Below are 24,375 nucleotides of genomic sequence, written 5' to 3' on the forward strand. Positions count from 1 at the left end.
ATCACATTTCACAGTCCATTGGTCTGTCTAATTTTTTTTTTTTTTTTTTTGGTTTTAATTTTTCCTCCCCCATTTTGCGGAGGAGGCTGAATGTCTGATGTATGAATATTGATTGACCTTTTTTGTCATATATGTGATGAAAATTTGTACAAATGTATGAAAATGTTTTGTTTTTCCTGTTTTGTGTCTCTGACATGCGAAACACTTTGGACATCATTGTAACATTGAAATGAATATTTATATTTGGAATATTGTTTTGTAAGAAGGACGGAGGCGGGAAGAATATGTAAATATTAATGGAAATTATTTTTGTTGTAGGCTATGTTGGGTTTTTTATAATTTCAGAAGCAGAATATGTTCAAGTATGCAGAATAAAATTGTATAAAAATATCGTCAAATGGAAAGATAATTGGTACTGCGGTGGGGCATAATTTTTGCTACTAAAGGGTTAGGCATTTCGTGGTTTCAAAATAAAATTCATAGATAAATAACTCTTTCCGAGGTCCACATATGGCGTAGACTTTTTAGAAAAATGGTCCACATAAGGCGTAGATTTTTTAAATAATGTTTTCCAAAGTCAACATGAAGCGTGGATTTTTAATACATAATTTTTAAGGCCTATATAAGGCGTGGTTTTTTTAATAAAGTTTTCTAAGGCCTATATAAGGCGTGGATTTTTTCCCTTCACCACACTGTGGTACAGCGTATTACGTCTTTGTGCATATGTTTGTAACGGGCAAAAGGAATCGAGATAGACCTATAGTTCCGTTTGAGAATATGCATGGACTCACTTTCTGAGTCGATTTACGCATGTCCGTCCGTCCTTGTATTTTTGTGAACAAAGTACAGGTCGCATTTATGATCCGATTTTGATGAAATTTGGTACAGTTCACTTATTTGGCCCTATGACGAACCTTATTGAAATTGGAGAAAATCGGTACAGATTTAGATATAGATTTAGATATAGCTGTCAAGTTTCGTGAAAATCAGTCCAGATTTAGATATAGCTCCTATATATAGTTTCGTCCGATTTAATGTAAATGGTGTACCAAAGTTCCTATATATCTTTCGATTTGCACGAAATTTTGCATAGTGTACTGAATTGAGTCTAGAATGATGTGTGTTAAGTTTCGTAAAAATCGGTTCAGATTTAGATATAGCTCCCATATATATTTTCGTCCGATTTAATGTAAATGGTGCACAAAAGTCCCTATATATCTTTCGATTTGCACGAAATTTGGCACAGCGCAATGAATTAGGTCTAGAATGATGTGTGTTATGTGTCCTGAAAATCGGTTCAAAGTTAGATATGCCTCCCATATATATTTGCGTCCGATTTAAAGTAAATGGTGTACCAAAGTCCCTATATATCTTCCGATTTGCACGAAATTTGGCACACCGTACTGAATTGAAAGTAGAATAATATATGAAAAATTTCTTGAAAATGGGTTCAGATTTAGATATAGGTCGCATATATATATTCGTCCGATTTAATGTAAATGGTACACCAAATTCCATATATATCTCTCGATTTGCACGAAATTTGGCACAGCGTAAAGAACTATGTCTAGAATGATGTGTGTTAAGTTTCTTGAAAATCGGTTCAGATTTAGATATAGCTCCTATATATATTTTCGTCCGAATTAATGTAAATGTTGCAGCAAAGTCACTATATATCTTTCGATTTGGACGAAATTTGGCACAGCGCAATGAATTAGGACTAGAATGATATGTGTTAAATTCCGTGAAAATCGGTTGAGATTTGGATATATCTCCTATATATTTGTTCTTCCGATTTTATATTAATTGTGGACTAAAGACACAAAGTTTGTCCAAATGCCACACAATTTTGTACAATGAAGTTAATATACATTAATCTCTGAGAAGTCTCGTAGAAGTATTGTCCAAATAATCGACGGGTGATTAACATAATTTTGTCCCATTGTATGAAGCAGCTGTATATCTGACCAAATGAACAAATTAGCATAGGTTGCAGAATGACATGTTTATGGATCCAATTTCATTATATCATCTGTTGAATATACCCAAAGTGGTCAAGGGTATCATATAGTCGGCCCCGCCCGAATTTACTACTTTCCTTACTGGTTTAAAAAATTCGTTTCTAAGGCCTATATATGGCATGGATTTTTTAAATAATTTTTCTCAGGCTTATAAAAGGCGTGGATTTTGGAATAATTTTAAATAATAAAAACAATTTGCGCCCAACGTGGGGCTCGAACCCACGACCCTGAGATTAAGAGTCTCATGCTCTACCGACTGAGCTAGCCGGGCATATGATCGCTATGTAATTGATATAGAATTTCCATTCCATTAAAGAAAACCTGTAATTAGGGGGGGTGGCCCTATATTCCACACCACATTCGATATAAAAAGTACTGTAAAAATCAGCAATCTTAACCGATTAACAGAAATTTCACACAAGTCATTCTAGACTCAAAATACACTAAAATACCTGTCAGATCAGGTATTTCAGACAGATATGTGGAAATCAAGTGTATTTGAACCTATTTCACCAAAACTTAGCACACTTCATGCTAGTCTCTGTTCGGAATGCTGTGAAAAATTTCATTTTTGGTGCACCATCGTGGAGTAGGATGAATATTTTTATGGGAGCTAATTCTACATATAAACGATTATCACATATTCCTATAGGCTTCGACATTGGGCCAAATATATAAGTTGTAAAATATTTCATCTCACCTTATGGTAGAAAATATAAAAATTATATCCAAATTCCAACTTCTTGGAAAGCGCACAAAAAATTAACTTGCGCCCAACGTGGGGCTCGAACCCACGACCCTGAGATTAAGAGTCTCATGCTCTACCGACTGAGCTAGCCGGGCATGTACCTACCGTGAAACGATACACTGTAAACACACATACAAACAATTTCTAAAAATAGAAATCAACAGAACATTGCTAAAGATCAGGTAGGACGGAGGAAACCATTGTGTGCTTACTTAATATTCAGAGTGGCAGTATCGCCATGTGGTTGTGGCGATCACTTCGAAGAAGTCAACCCAACATAAATGTGTCGGCAGTGAAACAATTTGTCTATCTATCTGACTGTCTGTCTGTCAGTATGTGTAACAAACGTGCTGTTGTTATGTAAATAAAATTATTCGGTGATTTTATTGTGGCAGCATAGAACATTTATAGAATTCAAATAAGTTGATATAGTTCACACAAAGAGATCTAGGTTGATCGAATTAAATTTTGGAATAGAATTATAATTTTAATAATTTTTATAGAATCATAATTGTTTTGTTTTCACGTTCGCTGTGAAGAATGAAACATATTTGGAATTTCAATTTAATGAAAAAAAAATCATATAGAGTATGTTTGATTGAGGTAACTGATAAGGGAACAAAAAGCATTTTGGGTTCGTGCTTCATTTTTTGGAAATGTTTTTGTTTTCACACACCAGCACATTCCTCGAGAATATTGGCTATGGAGAATTTAAATTTCTAAAATATATTTTCCCTAACGGAAAACAAAATAAATGAAACCATGAAGTTTGAATTTTAAAATTTAACAATATTGGGGAATTGGATGCAACATATAAATCACATCTAATCTGAATTGATCAAGGCAAGCCATTCTATGCCAAATCCGCTACATTATGTAATATTTCGTCGTAATCGGAAAACATTTGGGTATTTGATGCACGGGTTTAAATGACATTGATCGGTAGATGTGTCACGTCATCCCCGATTAAATTAGGTATGCTACCCAGAACTGCGTCGAAATTGGATAAACGTTGAGTATTTTCGATACCATTTATGTGAAATTAGGGGAAAAGAGAGCTGCATCTAAATCTGAACCGATTTTTACCAATATGGTTTGTTTTAGGCCAAATTCATGCTTGTATTCAACATGTATCTCACGTTGAACACAAGCAACAAGTTCTTACAATCAATGTAAACATTTCATTAAATTCTTATAATCATAAGGCACTACTTTTTTTCAAGAAATGTAAACATTTCAATAATATCAGAATTATTTTCCTACTTTATCACTGTTAGCGCTCATTTGTCCTCTCTCTCCATTTCCATTACAATCATCATTCATTCTTCGCCTGTGTTTTGTTCTGGTATCGTTCTCCGCCTCTCTCATTTCTTAGTGTTTGTTATTTTCTGTGACCGATTATTTATTTGACTACTATTTCTGTTGCTAACAACAGCCGATTTGTTATTTTCTGTAACCGATTATTTATTTGACTACTGTTTCTGTTGCTAACATCAGCCGACTTTCCACTCACTTGAATGTGACTAGTTTTTCATTTAATTTTTTCCCGTATTTCGCTTACAGACCTTTGCATATTTGTTACAAAATTCGCATATGTTTTTTACAAATTCTTTCGATAATTTACTTAGCATTTATATCGAAATAATTTATGGCAATATTTGTAATACATACAGAGAATTCCACAAGGTGGAGTGTATATCAAATTTGCCATTTCGTTTACAACACCTGGAAGTATTCAGCGGAGACTCAATGCAGATTTATGCATGCCCTTCCGTCTGTTGTAATCACAATAGAGCTCGTAATATTATATATAGAGCTTTGAAAATTTGTACATACTTTTCTATTACATGAATGAATGGTATTGAATGGAGCATATTGGCCTTTGTTATAGTATAACCTCCATATAAAGATACCTCCAAATAATCGGTATTCTAATAATTTTTTGGGTATCAATCATGTTCCACTTTTTAGGGTATCCCCACCGGGTTCCCCACATTATTCGACATTTTTGTATTTTTAGAATCAATTGAATCAGCTGTAATTAAGTATTTTGGATTTACGTTGGGCATTAAAATTTGTCTACGAAAAAATGATCAATATTGAACCATGTTTCGGTGTAGGCCTCGTATACTGGTACAACCCAATATATGGTATATCGTTGGTTATGGGCACATATTTCTATATAATTGGTTGTAAATTTTAATATTGGGTTGTGGTATAGTACTACATCTTATCTTAACTCTTATAAACAAAATAATGACATACACAGCAATTGCACCACGAATTTACGGACTACCCAAAATACATAAGGAAGGAATACCACTTAGACCAATATGCTCATCCATTAACTCCCCAACATATGAGCTCTCAAAATACATAGTGGATATTTTAAAGAATTTAACTAAAGATTCTATATATAACATTAAAGACGCCGTTGAAATGAAAAGAAAAATTAAAGATATAAATATTGACGAAGACGAAGTTCTACTATCATTTGACGTTATCTCGCTATTTCCTAGTATACCTATAAATTTAGCATTGAGGACAATCACCGAAAAATGGAACATAATTAGGGAATACACAAAAATACCACAGGACCTCTTCATCGAAATATTGACTCTTTGTATAAAAGCCTTTGAATAAAAGACTCAAGATGTACGAACAGCGAAAAGGACTTCCAATGGGCTCTCCAGCGTCACCGATTATTGCAGATATAGTAATGGAGGAGTTATTGGACGCTTCAATGGAGAAATTGAAAAATAAACCAAAATTAGTTACGAAATATGTAGACGATATACTTTGCATAGTGAAAAGAACAGAGATCGAGAATACATTAAATATCCTGAACTCCTTTGACAAACATGTGCAATTTACGCACGAATTGGAAGAAAACGAAAAATTGCCTTATCTTGACGCAATAATAATCCGACAGGGCCAAAAACTAACAATAGATTGGTACCAAAAGCCCACCGCATCTGGACGATTAATAAACTTTTACTCTAAGCACCCTAGACGAATAAAAATAAATACGGCCACAAACTTCATCAACAGAGTACTTGATATTAGCGACGAACAATTCCACCAAAAGAACAAAGAAAGGATACGTAATATACTGAGGAAAAATGATTTCCCACAGAGAACTATTGACGAATTACTAAAACATCCAATCACAAGAACGGAAAGAAGAAAGAAAAAGCATACAAAACATTGACTTATATACCTGGACTGTCTGAGAGATTACGTAATTCCAATATATATGACAAGAACAATTATCAATTAGCCTTAAAATCGAAGAATACCGTCAATAGCCTGTTCAGGAAAATAAAATCAAAAATTAAAAAGGAAGACAAATGCAATGTAGTGTATAAGATAAAATGTAATGGGGACAAATCCAACGTATGCCAAAAGGTATATGTTGGTACAACAAAAACTAAACTCAAGACTAGACTTTCGGGACATAAGTCAGATCAAAATTCAGACAAACCTTTAGAGCAAAAAACGGCGCTTGCTGCACATTGCACAAAAACTGGACATACACCGAATTTTAAAGACGTGGACATATTGACACAAGAAAATAATTATAAACGACGATTCACATTAGAAATGTTAAACATAATTAATGTACCTAACGATAGAAGAATGAATTATAAGACTGACACGGACCACTGTGCACATATTTATAGAAACATAGTTCATAAGCACAGACGAGAAAAAAGAAAAACTTAGTTTAGCATAGACGGTGATGAAAATCGGTTGCTTTTCTCATAAAAGTAAGATCTGTGCAATACAATTAAGTCTATATCTTTAAAATATTTGTATGTTTTGTAGTATTTCCCTGAAGATGACTGCCTAAGACAGTCGAAATATTGGAAAATAAAAATAAACAAAAAAAGAAAAACATAAACAACGAGTTTTTCAACTGACCTAGAGCCAAAACAAAAATCCACAAGAATCTACATCTTCCTACTAAAAAATCTCAATATTGGTCCACCTTTTTGCGAAGTCTTCATATAACACTACAACCCAAAGTTCGATATTTTGGGGAGCTTGAGCACGTGTTTTAACCAATTTTGGAGCAATTAAATATTATGGATTCCTATTGGATAGAAAATGTCCCAAGCAAAACTGATCATTAATTAAATCATAGAAGGTGTGATTACGTTTTCTAACTTGAGAGGCAAAAACATAACCCCATATAAATGCCCCGATCGACTTAAGGAATTTTGAATGTGCATCATATGAAAATTTTGGTCAGCCAAATTTAACGACTTTTTACTTGCTTTAGAATTACTTACAGCTAATTAGCAAACTCACATAGGATAACAAAGCCACACATGTAACAAAGTATTTCAACGCCCGGCTAGCTCAGTCGGTAGAGCATGAGACTCTTAATCTCAGGGTCGTGGGTTCGAGCCCCACGTTGGGCGAAAGATAATGATTTTGTTTCAAAAGGAATCCGAAGATTCTTGATCTGGACCCACTTTGAGTGTCCCCTGACAATAAAACAATTTGGAGGAAAACATGATCCTTGGGTAATAATTAATCATTGATCGATCATGGGACCATTTCTATATATATTCCCCACCAACGCTATTTGAAATTCGGAAAAAAATATTCCTAAAAATAACTTGGAAACATATTAAAGTGCATAGCTTGTTTAGAATTCGAATATTTTTTAATATTCTATGTAACAAGTTGAGGATCATCTTCATATCTAACATCTTTACTGCTCGGTTAAACTTTATAAGGCTTCATGCACTCTTCGCCGACTTTAAAAATGTATTATTTGAAGCAGAAATAAATTAAAAAAAATATTTGTATATATAAGTCAACAGTGCTATAATTATGATTTTTTGAAATAAATTTTAATTTTCTGTTTTATTTTTATATATAAGTCAACAATACTATAATTATGATATTGTAAATAAATTTAAGTTTTTATTTCGTTCTAGTAGTTTTAATGCAATATTAAACCTTATAAATATGTCATGATCATACCGAAAATATTATGTGTGTTATTGGCATAGAAAAATACTATGCAGTTGTACCAACGCCCGGCTAGCTCAGTCGGTAGAGCATGAGACTCTTAATCTCAGGGTCGTGGGTTCGAGCCCCACGTTGGGCGCAAAGTAATTTTTTTGTACCCTTCACCCCACTGAGGTACAGGGTATTATGTCTTTGTGCATATGTTTGTAACATGCAAAAGGAATCGAAATAGACCCATGGTTCCCTGTGAGAATATGCATAGAATCACTTTCTAATTCGATTTACGCATGTCCGTCTGTCCGTCCGTCCATGTATTTTTGTTAACAAAGTACAGGTCGCATTTATGATGCGATTTGGATGCAATTTACTTATTTGGCACAAGGACGAATCCTATTGAAATGGGAGAAAATCGGTTCAGATTAAGATATAGCTCCCATATATAGTTTCGTCCGATTTTATGTAAATTATGCACCAAACTCCCAATATTTGTGCGATTGGGACAAAATTTTGTACAGCGCAATGAATCAGGTCCATGCTTATGTTTTGTTGGAATCGGTTCAGATTTGGTTATAGCTCCCATATATATAGTCGTCCGATTTTAAGTGAATGATGCACCAAACTCCCAATATTTGGCCGAGTGGCACAAAATTTTCCACAGAGTTCTGAATTAGGTCCAGACTGATGTTTGCGAAGTTTTGTTAAAATCGGTTCATATTTAGATATAGCTCCCATATATAGTTTCGTCCGATTTTTGGTGAATGATACACCAAACTCCCAATATTGTCAATTCCAATTGTCAACTCCATAGCGTATATATCATCTTAATCATGTTCACAAATCCAGTGGATTATATTTGACGTATGGAATTGACATTTGAGATCGATTGGATTTCGAATGGAATCTATGATACACAAGGAAATAACATAGACCCATAGTTATTTCTGAGAATATGCATAAAATCCCATTCTAAGTCAATTTATACATGGTCATCCGTCTATATGTGTATTTAAAATTTTAAAAATCGCATTTTTGATAATAATTGGATGAAATTCGGTATAGTATGTCAGTTGAAATAACGATAGAAATTTCAATATATAAGTTGAACCTTTGAAGTTTTGCATTGATATTATTCCTAGGATGTTTGAAGTTCTACAAAGGAATATCGGTCTGCAACATAGAATAGATTTAATGCTTTGGACTGTAATGGTTTTTGGATGCTGATATAAAGACTCTAGTTTAGCATTTCTGCGAAAAGGAGGTTCATCTGCACAGAAAATAATGTCTTAATGTTTTTCAAAAAGTCTTGGTTCGCCATATCGGTATTTTGAAGACACCACAATATGTTCGCTCTTTTGAGGGTTTTAGCCTCATCTTCAACCGATTTCATTATTTTGGAAATGTTTAGACATTAATACACTATTTCCCACTTCCCACAATTGCCATTCTTTTGAATCCATATTTTTGCAAGCAAAATCATCTAATTTAGCATTTGGGGATACTTGATGCTGACATAATACTGATAAGAAAAATATCGTTAAAAAAATATATTTTTTCTTAAATCCACGCCTTGACTTAACTTTAATTCCTTGAAAAAACAGACGTCGCATTTTTAAAGGAAACTGAATCCATAAACATGTCATTCTGCAATCGATACTAAAATTTTCTTTTGGTCAGATATAGAAGCTATATCGAAATCGGAACCGATTTCAGGAAACTTAACACACATCATTCTAGACATAATTCAGTACGCTGTGCCAAATTTCGTACAAACCGAAAGATATTAAGGGACTTTGGTACACAATTTACCTTAAATCGGACAAAAAATATATATGGGAGCTATATCTAAATCAGAACCGATTTTCAGGAAACTTAACACACATCATTCTATACCTAATTCATTACGCTGTGCCAAATTTCGTGCAAATCGAAAGATATATAGGGACTTTGATGCAACATTTACATTAAATCGGACGATAATATATATATGGGAGCTATATCTAAATCTTTACCGATTTCCACGAATCTTAACACACATTCTAGACTTTATTCAGTACGATATGCCAAATTTTGTGCAAATCGAAAGATATGTAGGGACTTTGGTGGACCATTTACCTTAAATCGGACGAAAATGTATATGGTATCTATATCTAAATCTGAACCGATTTCCACGAAACTTAACACACATCATTGTAGACTTTATTCAGTACTCTATGCCAAATTTCGTGCAAATCGAACGATATGTAGAGACTTTGGTGCACCATTTACCTTAAATCGGACGAAAATGTATATGGTAGCTATATCCAAATCTGAACCGATTTTCAATAAACTTGACACACATCATTCAAGACCTAATTCCGTACGCTGTGCAAAATTTCGTGCAAATCGAATAATATATAGGGACTTTGGTGCACCATTTACATTAAATCGGACGAAAATATATATGGTAGCTATATCTAAATCTGAATCGATTTTCACGAATCTTTACACACATCATTCTAAACTTAATTCAGCATTCTATGCGAAATTTCGTATGGTATAAAGGGACTTTGGAGTACCATTTACATTAAATCGGACGAAAATATATATGGGAGCTATATCTAAATCTGAACCTATGTTTTCCAATTTCAATAGGGTTCGTCCGCGGGCCGAATAACTGACCTATGTCAAATTTCATCCAATTCGGATCATAAATGCAACCTGTACTTTATTTACAATTTAACACATGGACATGCATAAATCGACTTAGAAAGTGATTCTATGCATATTCTCAAAAGGAATCTTTTCAGTGCATAATTCGAAATTGTTACAAAGGAGTGTGGATGTGTAACTCTTTTTCCATTTTCTAGTTCATATTGAAAATCTTATAAATGTTCTAATAATTCAAAAAATTAATTTATTATCGCCAGCCATTGAAAATAATTAATTATGATAAGCATTTACTTCAAACTCTTGAAATTAATTATTCTTGTAATACAAAGCCTTCTGTGTGTGTGTGTGTGTGTGGGTTTCTCTCACTTCATTTGGAGTATGAAACTGTTTCACTGGTCAAACGGCTGCCACCACCACCACTACTACCTTCAGTTCTGGTGTGTTGTAAAGTCAATTAGTTATCAAGTTTAAGCACCGTGGACAAATATTGATTTATGTGAATCTGTTACAAATTAACCTGAAACGAAGTAAAAACGAAATGAAGACACGAAAAAAACAAAAATTTTAAGACCGAACGAACGAAAGAAAGCAAAGAAAATAGGTGGAGACACTTTGTGGGCTAAGGAGTGTTGGATGGTTGGTTTGTAGCTCTGCCTTATGGCGTTAATGCAGTTCCTTTTTGATGTAAATAACAATAGTAGGTCGGCCTGCCTCCTCTTCCTTCCCCTCATTGTTCCACCCATACACCACCTTCAATATCAGGTTAAAGACTGTAACAATATTGGCCATAAATCACATGGCTTACAGACTGGTCTAGAGGGTCTGTCGTGTTGAGCGACACCAAAACACCATCGACCAGCTAACCGACCGACCGCCCGACCACTTTCATTGATGGTGTCAAACAACAACAGATATTGTTGTTGTTATATCACCAAGAATGTTGTATTGGAAGTGTAAAAGAGGAAAGACGAACAAAAAACAGCTACCACTAAAACGAAACGGAAGTTAAGGGATTGGTCGGTCGGTCTACTACTAATAAAAGAAGAAGATTAATCGAAAAAATCTAGAATTAATATTCGTGAAGAGTGGTGCCACTGTTATTCATTTTTGTTGTTGCTGCTGTTCTTCATTTAACTCGTTAAGAGGTTAATGCCATTTGAAAATTGATAGCCCGCTTAGTTTGTTTTTTTTTCGATTTCATTTGGAAATAAAAAAGGGTGGGTCCTTATCGTAGTTTGTCTCATTAGACGAACTAAGAAGGCTTCTTATGCAGAATGGGGTATGCTGTGTTTGAGATGGGTGGGGTTACATTTTATATCGTCTTAACACGCAATTGATTAATTTAATGCCAACGTTATTATTGATGTTAATACTTATTATTAAAATTATGAAAGAAAATTAAAGGGGTTTCTTTTGGAACGTGGTTGATTTCTATGTTTTTTCACTAAAAATGGGGGCACGCACTACGTTCAACCTCAAATACACCAGTTAGAGTATTTCCATTCACTTTTAATATTCAGTATGGAAAGGATTGCAACGAGTATATAATAACTAAAGAATACATTTTGAAGGCCTATAAGAGATTTTTTTACATTCAAGCGACTGGCAAATGGATCTGCATTACATTGAAAACCCGAATATTTTTTTATAAAATCTAGTCCTTAAAAAAACTGCTGACCTTGCGCCAGTTAAAATTATCCTCCATAGCCGTATTAGTTTTGTAGGAGTGCCGAAGACAGACATGACTTAACTGAACTGATACGGCTGTCGAATGCGGCTTTATAGTCGACGAATAGGTGAAATATGTGTATGACCCAATAATGTCATTGACCATTGGCTTCAGTTGTTCACACAGCACGCTCGATAGTACTTTATATGCATTTGGATGGATAACTTATTTTATTGGAAGGACACTTATTGCTTTATATATATATATATATATATCTTTTTTGTCGTCTTATCTTTTTTTCTTTGAACGGGACACAGGATGCTCAGGTTCCAATCTTGGGCATGCATTCCTCTAGCCAAATTGTACTAATCAGCTGGTGCATGCTCCTGAATAGCATCTTAAAACCGGTATTGACTAGTTCGGTACCTGCTGCTTTATTACACTGTGCGACACGAAAATTTTTCAGGGGTTCTAATGTACCAATTCTGTTTAGTTGGAGTCCCTAGACCACGAAAATACCTTTGGTTTTTCTGGGTCACTTCGAAAATTAATTTTATAAAGGTAAATATAGAGAAAAACGTGGTTTCGTGGATTTTCAATTTGAAACTTGAATAACTTATTTACTTTATAACGGATTTATAGTATCCTTTTTTTCTTTCGAAGAGTAAAATTTTTCCTTTCAAACAACATATATATTTGGTAAATTGGTTGAGGATTGGCTGAGTTACAGCGGTTGAAATGTGCAAAAATACGCATAAAATGACAAAATTTATTTTTCTTCGGACTGTCCGATGAAATTATGATATCAAGCCATGTAAGTTTTATTATATTACGGGGAAGAAAATTAAATTAGCTTTCAAAAATGATGACTTATACACATTTCTGTATTGATTCTATGCATATTCTCTAAAGGAACTATGGGTCTATCTCGTTTCCTTTAGCTTGTTGCAAACATAACGGTTTGTAACAGGAAACGACACAGACCCATATTTCCTTTAGAGAATATGCATAGAATCAATACAAAAATGTGTATAATTCATCAATTTTTTAACCGATTTTTTTTTAATTATTATCGTTTCGAAAGATAATTTAATTTTCATCGTACGGTCCGAAGAAAAATACATTTTGTCATTTTATGCGTATTTTTTCACATTTCAACCGCTGTAACTCAGCCAATCCTCAACCGATTTACCAAATATATATCTTGTTTGAAAGGACAAATTGTACTCTTCGAAAGAAAAAAAGATTAATATAAATCTGTTAAAAAGTAAATAAGTTATTCGAGTTTCATATTGAAAATACATGAAACCACGTTTTTATCAATATCAATAAAATTAATTTTCGAAGTGACCCAGAAAAAACAAAGGTATTTTCGTGGTCCAGAGACTCCAACTAAACGGAATTGGTACATTAGAACCCCTGAAAAAAAATTTTGTTAGTTTGTAGCACAGTGTTATTCTTCAGCCGATTGATTGTTATTCTGACCTCATCTTGGCTAGGTGGTATACATTCTATACCTTCATCTCTTATTTGTTTTGGGGTATCTTCCTCACTGCTACTATTTGATACCAGAAGCTTTTCAAACAACTCCTTCCAGATCCTTAACACACTGTATGTATCTGTCGCCAAGTTTCCTTCTTATTCTCTACAGGAGGATGCGCCAGCACCAAAGCCTTCGGTTTGGTGTTTTACTCTTTGGTAAAATTTCCGGACTTCATTGTGACTCCTGTACATCTCGATTTGTTCCCGCTCATGTTTTTCTTGTTCTCTCTTCTTTTCTCTGAAAATACGTTTCATCGCACCATGGGTTTCTTGATGGTGGTGGGCAATTTTTTGCCATTGTGCTTCTATACTATTATAGCGACAAAAAGTCCTTTCGTTAAGCAGGTGGGTAAGTTGTGCGGAGTAGGGTTCTGATACCTGTTAAGTTTGCAACTTTTCGACGTCGAGTTTCCTTTTTACATTAGATAGCAACTTTGCTGCTACATCAAGACGGATGCGAATCTTGGCTGCCACCGAATCGATATTCGTTCCTCGGATCAATTGAATGTCTAAAACACTGAATGAATGCCTTCCGTCTAACACAACAGGATCGATTTCATTTCTCGTTGTTCGATCGGGAGAAATCCAGGTGGTCTTTTGTATATCGAGGTGCTTAAATCTGATGTAATGTTTGTTGCTGCCGCGAAGTCAATCAACCTCATGCCGTTGTCTGATGTTTCTTCATGGAGGCTGAATTTTCCGACGGTGGGATCAAATATACTTATCCATTGCGATTTTTGCATTAAAATCTCCTAGCAGAATTTTAATGTCGTGGCCAGGGCAGAGGTCATATGTTATTTCTAGACTCTCGTAAAAAAATGTCTTTAGTCTGTTTATCTTTGTCTTCCGTCGGAGTGTGGGCGCAAATAAGACTGATGTAGAACTTCGCTTTTATATGGATTATAGCAACTCGCTCATCTACTGGAGTGAATCTGGAGAAGAGGTATTCTCCTATTAATTATAAATCCGCTGCCAAAGTCACGTCTCGTTTCATTGCTTCTATAATACAGGGCGTAATCATATAATTTAATTACGCAATAATATCGCCTTTGTACTTCTTGAGTACATCCGCCAAGGTGAAAACTTCGCCTGTTCTGTACAACGTGCGCACATTACAAGTGCAGATTCGTGGTCCTTTATATGAAGGAGGGGTTTTTCAAGGGTGGGCACCTAACCCGACGCCTCAACCTATTTTTCTTATGGGTGAATTCTATAGTTCTTATGGATGAATTCGCAGGGCATATCAGCTCACTATTTCAACGGATGTAGAAAAGTGCAAATATGCATAGACTCACCTATTTAGTCGATTTATGCATGTCCGTCCGTCTGTTATTGTTAAACTGTAAACAAAGTGCAGATCGCGTTTATCATTCGATTTGGATTAAATTTGGCACAGCTTATTTATTTGGCCCAAGGACGAACCCTATTGAAGTTGGGAAAAATCGGTTCTGATTTAGATATAGCTCCCACATATATTTCCGTCCCATTTAAGTTAAATGGTGCACCATAGTCCCTATATATCTTTCAATTTGCACGAAATTTCACACAGCGTATTGAATTAGGTCCGTGTTATGTTTCGTGAAAATCGGTTCATATTTAGATATAGCAAGGTCCCTATATATCTTTCGATTTGTACGAAATATGGCATAGCGTTAAGAATTAGGTCTAGAATGATGTGTGCTAAGTTTCGTGCAAATCGGTTCAGATTCAGATATATCTCCCATATATATTTTCTTCCGATTTTACGTAAATTGGGCACTAAAGACCCAAAGTTTGGCCAAAATTTTGTACAATGTACTTAAGTTAGTATAAACTTATGTGTGTCAAGTTCTCTTGAAATCGATTCAAATTTACAAAAAGCTCCTATATATATTTTCGTCCGATTCTAAGTAAGCGATTGACTAGGGCGATTGACACAACATACTAAAATAAATAAAAATTAATCTCGGGCAAGTTTCTTTGAAATCGGTTCAGATTTAGATATAGCATAGTTTTCATATATAGTTTCGACCTATTCATGTTTAGCATAGGTTGAAATTTCATGTCAATGTTTCTTCGAAAAACCGACGTCTGTTAGGATACATATGTAGAATATACCCAGAGTGGTGAAGGGTATCATATAGTCGTGAGCGACTGAAGCCAATGGTCAATGACATTATTGGACCATGCCAATGCAGCTTCAAACCTGGCAAATCCACCATTGACCAAATTTTGACTATGCGCCAAATCCTGGGAAAAAACACGATAAACACATCGACACATTCCACCAATTCGTCGACTGTAAAGCTGCATTCGACAGTCCTATTCGTTCAGAAGTGTTTAAAACCATGTCTGCGTTCGTCACTCCTGCAAAATTAATATGGCTTTAACTGGCACAAGATCAGCAGTTAAAGTCGGAAAGGACCTCTCGGAGCTATTTAATACCGAACGAAGATTCAGACAAGGTGATAGTTTGTCGTGTGACCTTTTTAACATCCTGCTGGAAAAGGTCATACGAGAGGCAAAGGTGAACAGAAATGACACTCTGTACACCAAACAACACCAGTTACTCGCCTACGCCGATGATATCGACTTTGAACAAATTGAGAAGGGGTCTGCCAAAGTGGGTCTGGCAGTAGACGCAGAGAAGACCAATCTGTTGATGCCATCAGCGCGCAAGACGTCCAGTAGACTCGGACCAACTGTGGAACTTGAGAATTACAGCTTCGAGGTAGTCAAAGATTTTATATACCTTGGTACCGCCATAAATAGAACGAATGACATCAGTTTTGAAATTCGAAGTAGGATAGTAATGGCCAACCGATGCTACTGTGGTCGGAGTAAACAAATCAAAAGCAAAGCCACCTCCCGTCAGACCAAACTCACACTCTTCAAGACGCTGATACTACCCCGAGAAAAATTCTCCGAAAGATCTATGGGCCGATCTGCGTTGACGGTGAATATCGCCGTCGAATGAACCATGAGTTATACCAGCTATTCTCGGACATCGATTTTTATACGTATTGAGCTGCAGCGACTACGTTGACTTGTCATGTTGTGAGAATGGATGAAGATGCCCCAGCCCAGAAGGCATATAATGGCGAACCAGCTGATTGTTCACGCAGAAGGGGAAGGCCACGAATACGATGGAAAGATCAAGTCGAAGACAACATTGCCGAAATGGTCTTTCAATTTGGAAAAACTGCGCAAAAGACCAACGCGCCTTGAAATCTTTTCTAAGCTCGCCTTATGGAATGAAGGTTCTGTCACAAGCCAGCTAAGTAAGTAAGCAATTTTTGAAGTAATTTATACTTCCTCTACCAGAAGACTTGATTTCCACATTTTATAACACAGTTCAGATGCAATCACCCAATTCCATTGTAGTATAACTCTCATCCAGTTTGCGGTATTTTAATGGTTTTGGGCATATTTTCCAACTGAAAGTGCTAATCTAATTCCAGAAGGTACTAATAATCCAGCGCAATTGGGGACCTTGTTATTCATAATGAAGAGCCTAAAGTTTGGTAGTTTTCTCCTGGCAGAATGTTTTTAATAGCTCTCACATAAAAGTACCGATCGATTGAAAGTATTTGAACATATTTACTTGGTCAATTACTATGACGATACAAATCTAAGACATTTTATTCTTTTCGGTTCAAAATATTCTAATTCATCTTTTAATACCTTTTTGTCGAAAACTTAATTTATGTAAATAAGAAAAATGCTTTCGTCATGGTGTTACTAATTATGAAAACCATAGATGCCCACTGAGAAAATAGAACTATTCGGGCATATGCATGGGGTACATGGCATGCATGCTGTGAGGAAAATTCAAACTACTCTCCACTGAATAATTAATTATGTATTGATTTTTCTCTTGACGATTTAACGCGTGTTTAACCGTAACAAAATCAGGTTTTAATTATGAACTAATAAACTAGCAGCACTGCTCACATTTTTCTTTTTCTATGATTGGTTAATAGTATTTCAAAATTAGTTAAATGACCAATTATCGATTGTTGTGTAAATCCGAAAAAAAATAAAATAATAAAAAACAAATATTCCACCCTGATATGTGTATCGAGTTTCACTGATTTACAAAAGCTAATTCAATAGGGGGATCAACAAAACAATTATTTGCCATAAACAGAAACACCATCATCAGGGGCATCAGCATCCAGACACTAACTGGAATTTCAGCCGCCTCATCAGCATAGGGCTACTCCTCATCACCAGCATCACCCATCGTTGTCACTCAACCAACAGCAGCAGCAGCAGCAGCGTGAAGTATTTCTTTATGGAATCTCTTTGTATGTGAATAATAATAATAATTTGTTTGTTATCAAATCAATTGACTTTTTATTTAAATGTTGGACCAACATCTACAACACCGATACCGTCATTCAATATTTATTTAGTGGCTTCTTCTTCTGCCCCGGCCATCTAAATTGATCTTTGGTGTACGAAGAACTGAGTTATCATCCCGCAAGATAACAAACAGCAGTTCATTTGAATCAGATTTTATTTTTTCTATTTTAAATTTATGTCTACAAAGTGGTTTAATTCCAAACAAAATTTTTGTTGGCGGTTGAACATCTGTTCGACATTTCTATAATTTATTCGAATATGTTTTTATGAACAGGTTGAAAAAATGTTTTTCAAATAAAAAAAATTGTTAACCTTTCTTCATGAGACAGATCAAAAGAATGTGTTTGAACAAAATTCCTCTGTAATCGTTTGGGTCTGTACTTTATCAAAAATTATGTAAATGTTTTTTTTTTCGAAATCATAAGTTTCCAGTTTTTATTATGTGATAGAACATTTGAAAAATTAGCGCAAACATAAGATATGAGACACATTTCGTAGGGTGGAGTGAAGGGGTGGAGGTGACAGTTTTAGAAGTGTTTGAAGTGATAGAATTCTAGATTGTCAGGAGTTGGCCATCAGTCGCGACACTTATAAGGTTGACATTAAAATATATTAGGTTGGGGAATTTCATTATTTGTATATGAACTATAAAACTTTATTTAACATGCTTCGGAATGTCCAATTTGGGCCAAATATGAACCGTTTTGTTGCCATTTTAAAGGCTTCTCGATCATTTCCTCTCTTTTATCGACATATTCAACGACCAGCCTACCTGTGCGAGGTGCATCTTTAACATCAAAATTCCTGAACAGAATCTACGAAACCAAAATTGCACATAATTGGCTGTTACAGTATCGGAACCAAAAAACCCATTCACAATTCTAGCCGCTTGGCTTACCGAATTTTCTCTCTGTTCACTTCAATTTTTAACAACCTGTAACTCACAACTGAATGCACCAAATAAAAAAACGCCAAAATATTTTTTTTTATTACGAAATGTCACTCCTCCAACGAGCATAAATCTGAAATTGTTTGATAGATACTTTGAAAACAAATGCATCCGAAGCCCTCTATATTTTAATAACCTACCTCTGCATCAACATCTGCAAACATAAGGAGATAGCGCCACCTATAGGAAAATGACAATACTAAATACGCAAGGACCCCAACCACTGAACAAAATTAAAATTAACATTGTTATCCACCTTCAAAACCAATATCATCATATAAGGATGACAGAGTATATAAACTGCGGAAGATAGCGCCACCCAAAGGAAAATGACAACATTAAATAAGCAAGGACACCAACCTCTGTAATTTGCGAAAATACATTCCAAGCCCCCTGACATTATAATCTACCCATCAAAATAACAATTAACAGATGAGGATCACACATGACAGAAGATAGCGTAATCCAACATCAAATAAGCGAGGACCACAATTTCTACACCGAATTCAAGGAGGTCATAATTACTACTTAAAAATGCGCCAACTACTATACAAAATACAATGAGACACTCTTTCTAGCCAACAATAGATGGCAGTCTCCTCACCTGGAACAAACTAAAACAGACCAATCATATTTACTACATAGTTGGAATAAAACCAATGAAATTATTATCGAAATTAACACAAGGATTCATCGACAAAATTGCGATGCATTGTGGAAGCCTTATGATTCTAGCAGGACTATCACGAGAAACTTTGCATTTGTTTCGTCTGACTGACATTTACAGAAAGGATCCGATGCACCCTGACATTCTAATCCACCATCGAAGTCAACATCAAAATAATACAAAATAGAATTTTCCGCAGATATGACCATCTATAGGAACATTACAACACTAAATAAGCAAGCACACCAACCGCTGTAAAAATGTAAGGAGACATTTTTTTCTAGGCAACGATAGATGTCACTTCCATCACCTAGTATAGGCTACATACATAATCTAGAAAGAAAGCAATGAAATAGAAATTAACACAAGGTTTAATCGAGTAAGATGATGGATGAGATTTGTGAAAGCCCTATGCTCCTAAAGGGTGTCATTTGCGGAAATGTATCCGATGCGCCCTGAAATTCTAATCCACCCTCGAAATCAACATCACGAAGTAGGAATAACATAATTTATAATTTACAGAAGAAAGCGCGACCCAATGTATCCGAAGCCACCTGACCATTACATAAACAGGTAAGAATAAATAAATATAAAAATTTCAGAAGATAGCGCCACCCAGAGGAAAGTGGTAACACGACGTAAGCAAGGATCACAACCATGACACATAATTCAATGTGTCATTACTTCTAGCCAACGATAGATGACACGCCCATCACTTAACATACAATATTGAATTTGGTGAAAATCGTTTTAGATTGGCATGTAGATCTAAAATATATTTTCCGATTCTCTGACCATAATTATGACCGATTGACACACATTATTTGACACACATCAGAATTTCTAAACTCGGCCCGGCCTAACTTTTCATACCTTCTTTAAAAACTCAAGACCTTTATATGTAGACAGTGACATAGGAAATTTTCCGTTTATTACGCTGTCTACACACTATCACATTTGAATGACACTCTTGCCCAAATGTTGCTTGTTTGATGGTGTGGCCTCTCATGATTGTCATTCATCAGGCAACAACGATACTGTGTACACCGAGTTAGGTAATATTTTTCCTGGACGGTTCGCTTTTTAGATTCGCTCAGTAAAAGTTACTAGGTCATTCATATAGTTCCATCGTTCGTTTGTTAAATCGATAAAAAGGAACTAGGCGAACAAGAGCTAACAGGAATGACTGGATCTAGTACCCGTTGTTCTTTTTGCTAGTTCATGAAAAAGAAGTATTTCCGGAACAACCGAATTCTATACTTTTAGAAATTTGAAAAATTAAATTACATTTCTAGGGAGAAGTACTTCTTTTTCAAGAATTACAGCCTTTTCTGTTGGAAAATGTCGCTAGAAGCCTCAAACTACAAAAAATTTGGCGGGATGTTAATATTGTCCCAAAAACATGAACCTATAATAATCATTTTCTACACAGATGTATGGACGCCTCTGTTAATTTGGTAAATGAAGGATTGGATCAAAAGGAACTAGGTAAACAAGAGCAAAAAGAAACGGCTGAATCTTGTGCCAATAGTTCCTTTTGAGAAATAATCCATTTGAATTAGTTGGTTCCGGAACGACCGACCTCTTGACTCTTGGAAAATGAATCCATGCACTTTAACCAAGCAAAACATAAGCGGCACCTCTTTATATATTTATTATATATTATTTCGGAAGAGACGTACTTTTTCTCAGGAATTACAACCTTTTCTATTAGAAAATGCGCCTAGAAGCCTCAAAATACCGATAATTTGGCGGAATCTTAATTTGAGGGTCATTTCAAAGCATGGACCTATAATAATAATTTTAATACAAAACATCGAAATGCCAGAAAAAAGGAGGGAAAATGCGACTAGATGCTTCAAAATGCCGATAATTTGGCGGAACTTTATAATATAACTGGTATTTAACAATTTTTCGAATGTATGATCCGAAAATGCGACTGGAAATTGGACAGAACATCTATATGGGCAAGCCTCCAAAACCCAGAATGGCAAATTATAGACTTTTCGGTTAGAAAATGCGGTTAAATCCCACAAAATACCTATGCCAAAACATGGGCCTATAGGGACAATTTACAGTGGTCTTGGGCTATCTCGTTCAGTTCAGTGATCGAACGAACTAGGTAAATTTTTTAAAGGTCGTACACCTCGTTCAGTTGCCTTATATCGGTCACTTAGTTCAATCGGAAAGGCAGCGCATTGCTTTGCTTTTAAATACTCTAACTTTTTACTGACCTTCAAGCTATTGCAGTATTTGCATTTGGCCTTTTGAGCACCACATTTCAGGAAAGATACCTCAATGGCCTTATTTAACAGATTTTATATGAAATTGTTCTTGTTTGACGCCGTTCAGTTAGTCAAAGTCAGTGCATCTGTGAACGACACTGAAGATGTAGAGTACAAATGAAGATGTAGAGTAAAGCCGTTCAGTGAACAACGTCGTTCAGCGGCCGTCGGCCTTTGGTAAACAAAATCGTTCAGTGAACGACAATAATCAACATTGAACTATGTCTCTCACTCGTTCAGTGGACTGACTCGTTCAATGAAACTAGGTCGTTCACAAACGACGCAAGACTAATTTACTGCTTCGAGTTGAAGTGGGTGTAATGTAGGATTTATGGTTATCCGAGATCTAAAGAAACTTTCTGCCATTCTTGGATGATATTTGGTACAGCTCATTTGGGGAAATTTGTTCAGATTTAAATACAGGTTCCACATATAGTTTCGTTCGATTTTACAATAGTGCACTAAACTGTAGAGTTGGGCAATCTAGTTCACAGAGCGGATCGATGTTTCTCGTTCATTTAAAAAATATATGTACTAGTTCCTAAATATAGTTCCTGTGCTCCATATAGTTCCGATAGTCCATTTGAATATCTCACTATCATTCATCGTTCTTTTTTTTTTTGTTCACATAGTTCCGTGTTGATTCGTTAGTGGATAAAAAATGTTAACAAATTTACCAAAAATAAAGAAAAAATATTTTAGTTAATTTATAGTTAGTGGAATATTCAGAAGCTACAGAATTCAACTACAGGACGATAAGCACAAACTATTTCGGTATTATTTTTTTTCTTAATGTTCGTAATATAATGAAGAATATGGAAATAGCGGAGGGAGATCAGAAAAAGGAGCGAGATCACCAAAGGGACTATAAGAACTAAATAACTGGACCTAGTTCCTATGGTTCCTTTATAGGAATAGTTCGTTAGGGAACTACCGAACTGCCAACGTTTGTCAGATTGAAACGACCTGTGTAAAAAATCAAATAAAATTTTTTTATTATGTTCTTAAAATAACAAACTTTCAGAAATTGGCTATATGATTGGTTCTTCATTTGGACTAGACCTAGTTCGTATCGTTCCTTTATCGGAATAGTTCAAATGAACTAATTCGTCACTGAACTACCAAACTGGTATAAATTCTAGATTCAATTCCCAATTGTCACTAAAAATTTAACAACATTTTCAAGAACTCCTTAAAATTGACAACAGTCGTCAACGTTTTAATATTTATTTGTTGTTGTTGTTTTTTCAGTTCTGTCATCTTGTGATGAAACCACACCTCAAGAATTTAAATGCCAGTCAGCATTGGTGATTTCTTGGAATTCCTGTTGCTGTGTGAAATATGTAAATATTTGTGTATTTTTTTCATCTTCTTTATATAGTTCATAAAATATTCATAGGTCGGAATTATTTCTGTGGAACATGCAATTTGTAAATATTATTCGAAAAAGAAAGAGAGAGTAAGAGTGAAAAAATTTAAATCACAATAAAAGGAAAACCGTGACGAAAAAACAACATAAATTTAGAAAATGATGACAAGAAAAAAAATCAGAAGCTTTTATTTGACATTTGGTGAAATACTACTAGAGAAATCATAGCGCCATTACGACTTACAGTCGCCCACAGACTATTAGGAAATGATTTTTTACTTGAGTTTGCCTCTGGAGAGAATAAATAGCAACAACAAATATTGAATTTGTTGTAACAGAGAGGATATTTGGTTTTTATACCCTACACCAAACACTGTGTCATTGGGTATTATGTATTTGTGGATATGTTTGTAAGGAATCGGAATGGACCCATTGTTAATTTTGAGGATCTGCATAGAAGGTTTGCTCTCGTCGTAATGTTACAGCAAAGGAGCGATCTAACACAACACGGAAATTCGACGTCGAAAAGCTGCAAAAACAACAAGCCTACTCCGCTCAACTTAACCACCTGCTTGAAGAAAGCACTTCTTGACCCGATAATAGTATAGAAGCACAATGGCAAAGAATTGCCCACTCCCTACAAACTGCAGCAAAAGCAACACTTGGGTACCTAAAACCACCAGCAAGAAATCCATGATACGATCAGGAGTGTCGTAATGCTACTGAAGTGAAAAACGCAGCTTATATGGCAACCCTGCAGACACTAGCAACACGTAATGTGATGGAGAATTATAGGGAGAAAAGGAGAGAGTATTTTCAGAAAAAAAAAAGAAATAACAAGAAGTCCGGAAATGTTACCAAAGAGTAAAACACCAACCCGAAGGTTTTGGTACAGGCACATCCTCTTGTGGAGATAAAGAAGGAAACCTGTTGACAGATACAGACAGCGTGCTGAGGATCTTGAAGGATCATTTTGAAAAGCTTCTGGTATCAAAGAGGAGCGGTGAAGAAGATACCCCAGAACAAATATGAGATGATGGTGTAGAGTGTATACCACCTAGCCAAGATGAGGTCATAAGAGCAATTAATCGGCTCAGGAACAATAAAGCAGCAAGAACCGATGGGTTATCAGCCGAACTATTC

The 24,375-nt window shown here is 35.3% G+C and overlaps 4 non-coding genes across 4 annotated transcripts; 2 read left to right on the plus strand and 2 right to left on the minus strand.

Moving 5' to 3' along the window:
• Positions 1-2,219: 2,219 nt before the first annotated feature.
• Trnak-cuu (transfer RNA lysine (anticodon CUU)) lies at positions 2,220-2,292 on the minus strand. The gene has a single exon. It is a non-coding gene; the product is annotated as a tRNA-Lys (tRNA).
• A 499-nt stretch (positions 2,293-2,791) lies between these two features.
• Trnak-cuu (transfer RNA lysine (anticodon CUU)) lies at positions 2,792-2,864 on the minus strand. Its single transcript has one exon. It is a non-coding gene; the product is annotated as a tRNA-Lys (tRNA).
• Positions 2,865-7,123: 4,259 nt separating this feature from the next.
• Trnak-cuu (transfer RNA lysine (anticodon CUU)) lies at positions 7,124-7,196 on the plus strand. The gene has a single exon. It is a non-coding gene; the product is annotated as a tRNA-Lys (tRNA).
• A 625-nt stretch (positions 7,197-7,821) lies between these two features.
• Trnak-cuu (transfer RNA lysine (anticodon CUU)) lies at positions 7,822-7,894 on the plus strand. The gene has a single exon. It is a non-coding gene; the product is annotated as a tRNA-Lys (tRNA).
• Positions 7,895-24,375: the final 16,481 nt, after the last annotated feature.

This window comes from Musca vetustissima, unplaced genomic scaffold, assembly GCF_032173495.1.
Source record: "Musca vetustissima isolate MV318-11 ecotype Yass unplaced genomic scaffold, APGP_CSIRO_Mvet_v1 utg11284, whole genome shotgun sequence".
Classification (NCBI taxonomy): domain Eukaryota; kingdom Metazoa; phylum Arthropoda; class Insecta; order Diptera; family Muscidae; genus Musca; species Musca vetustissima.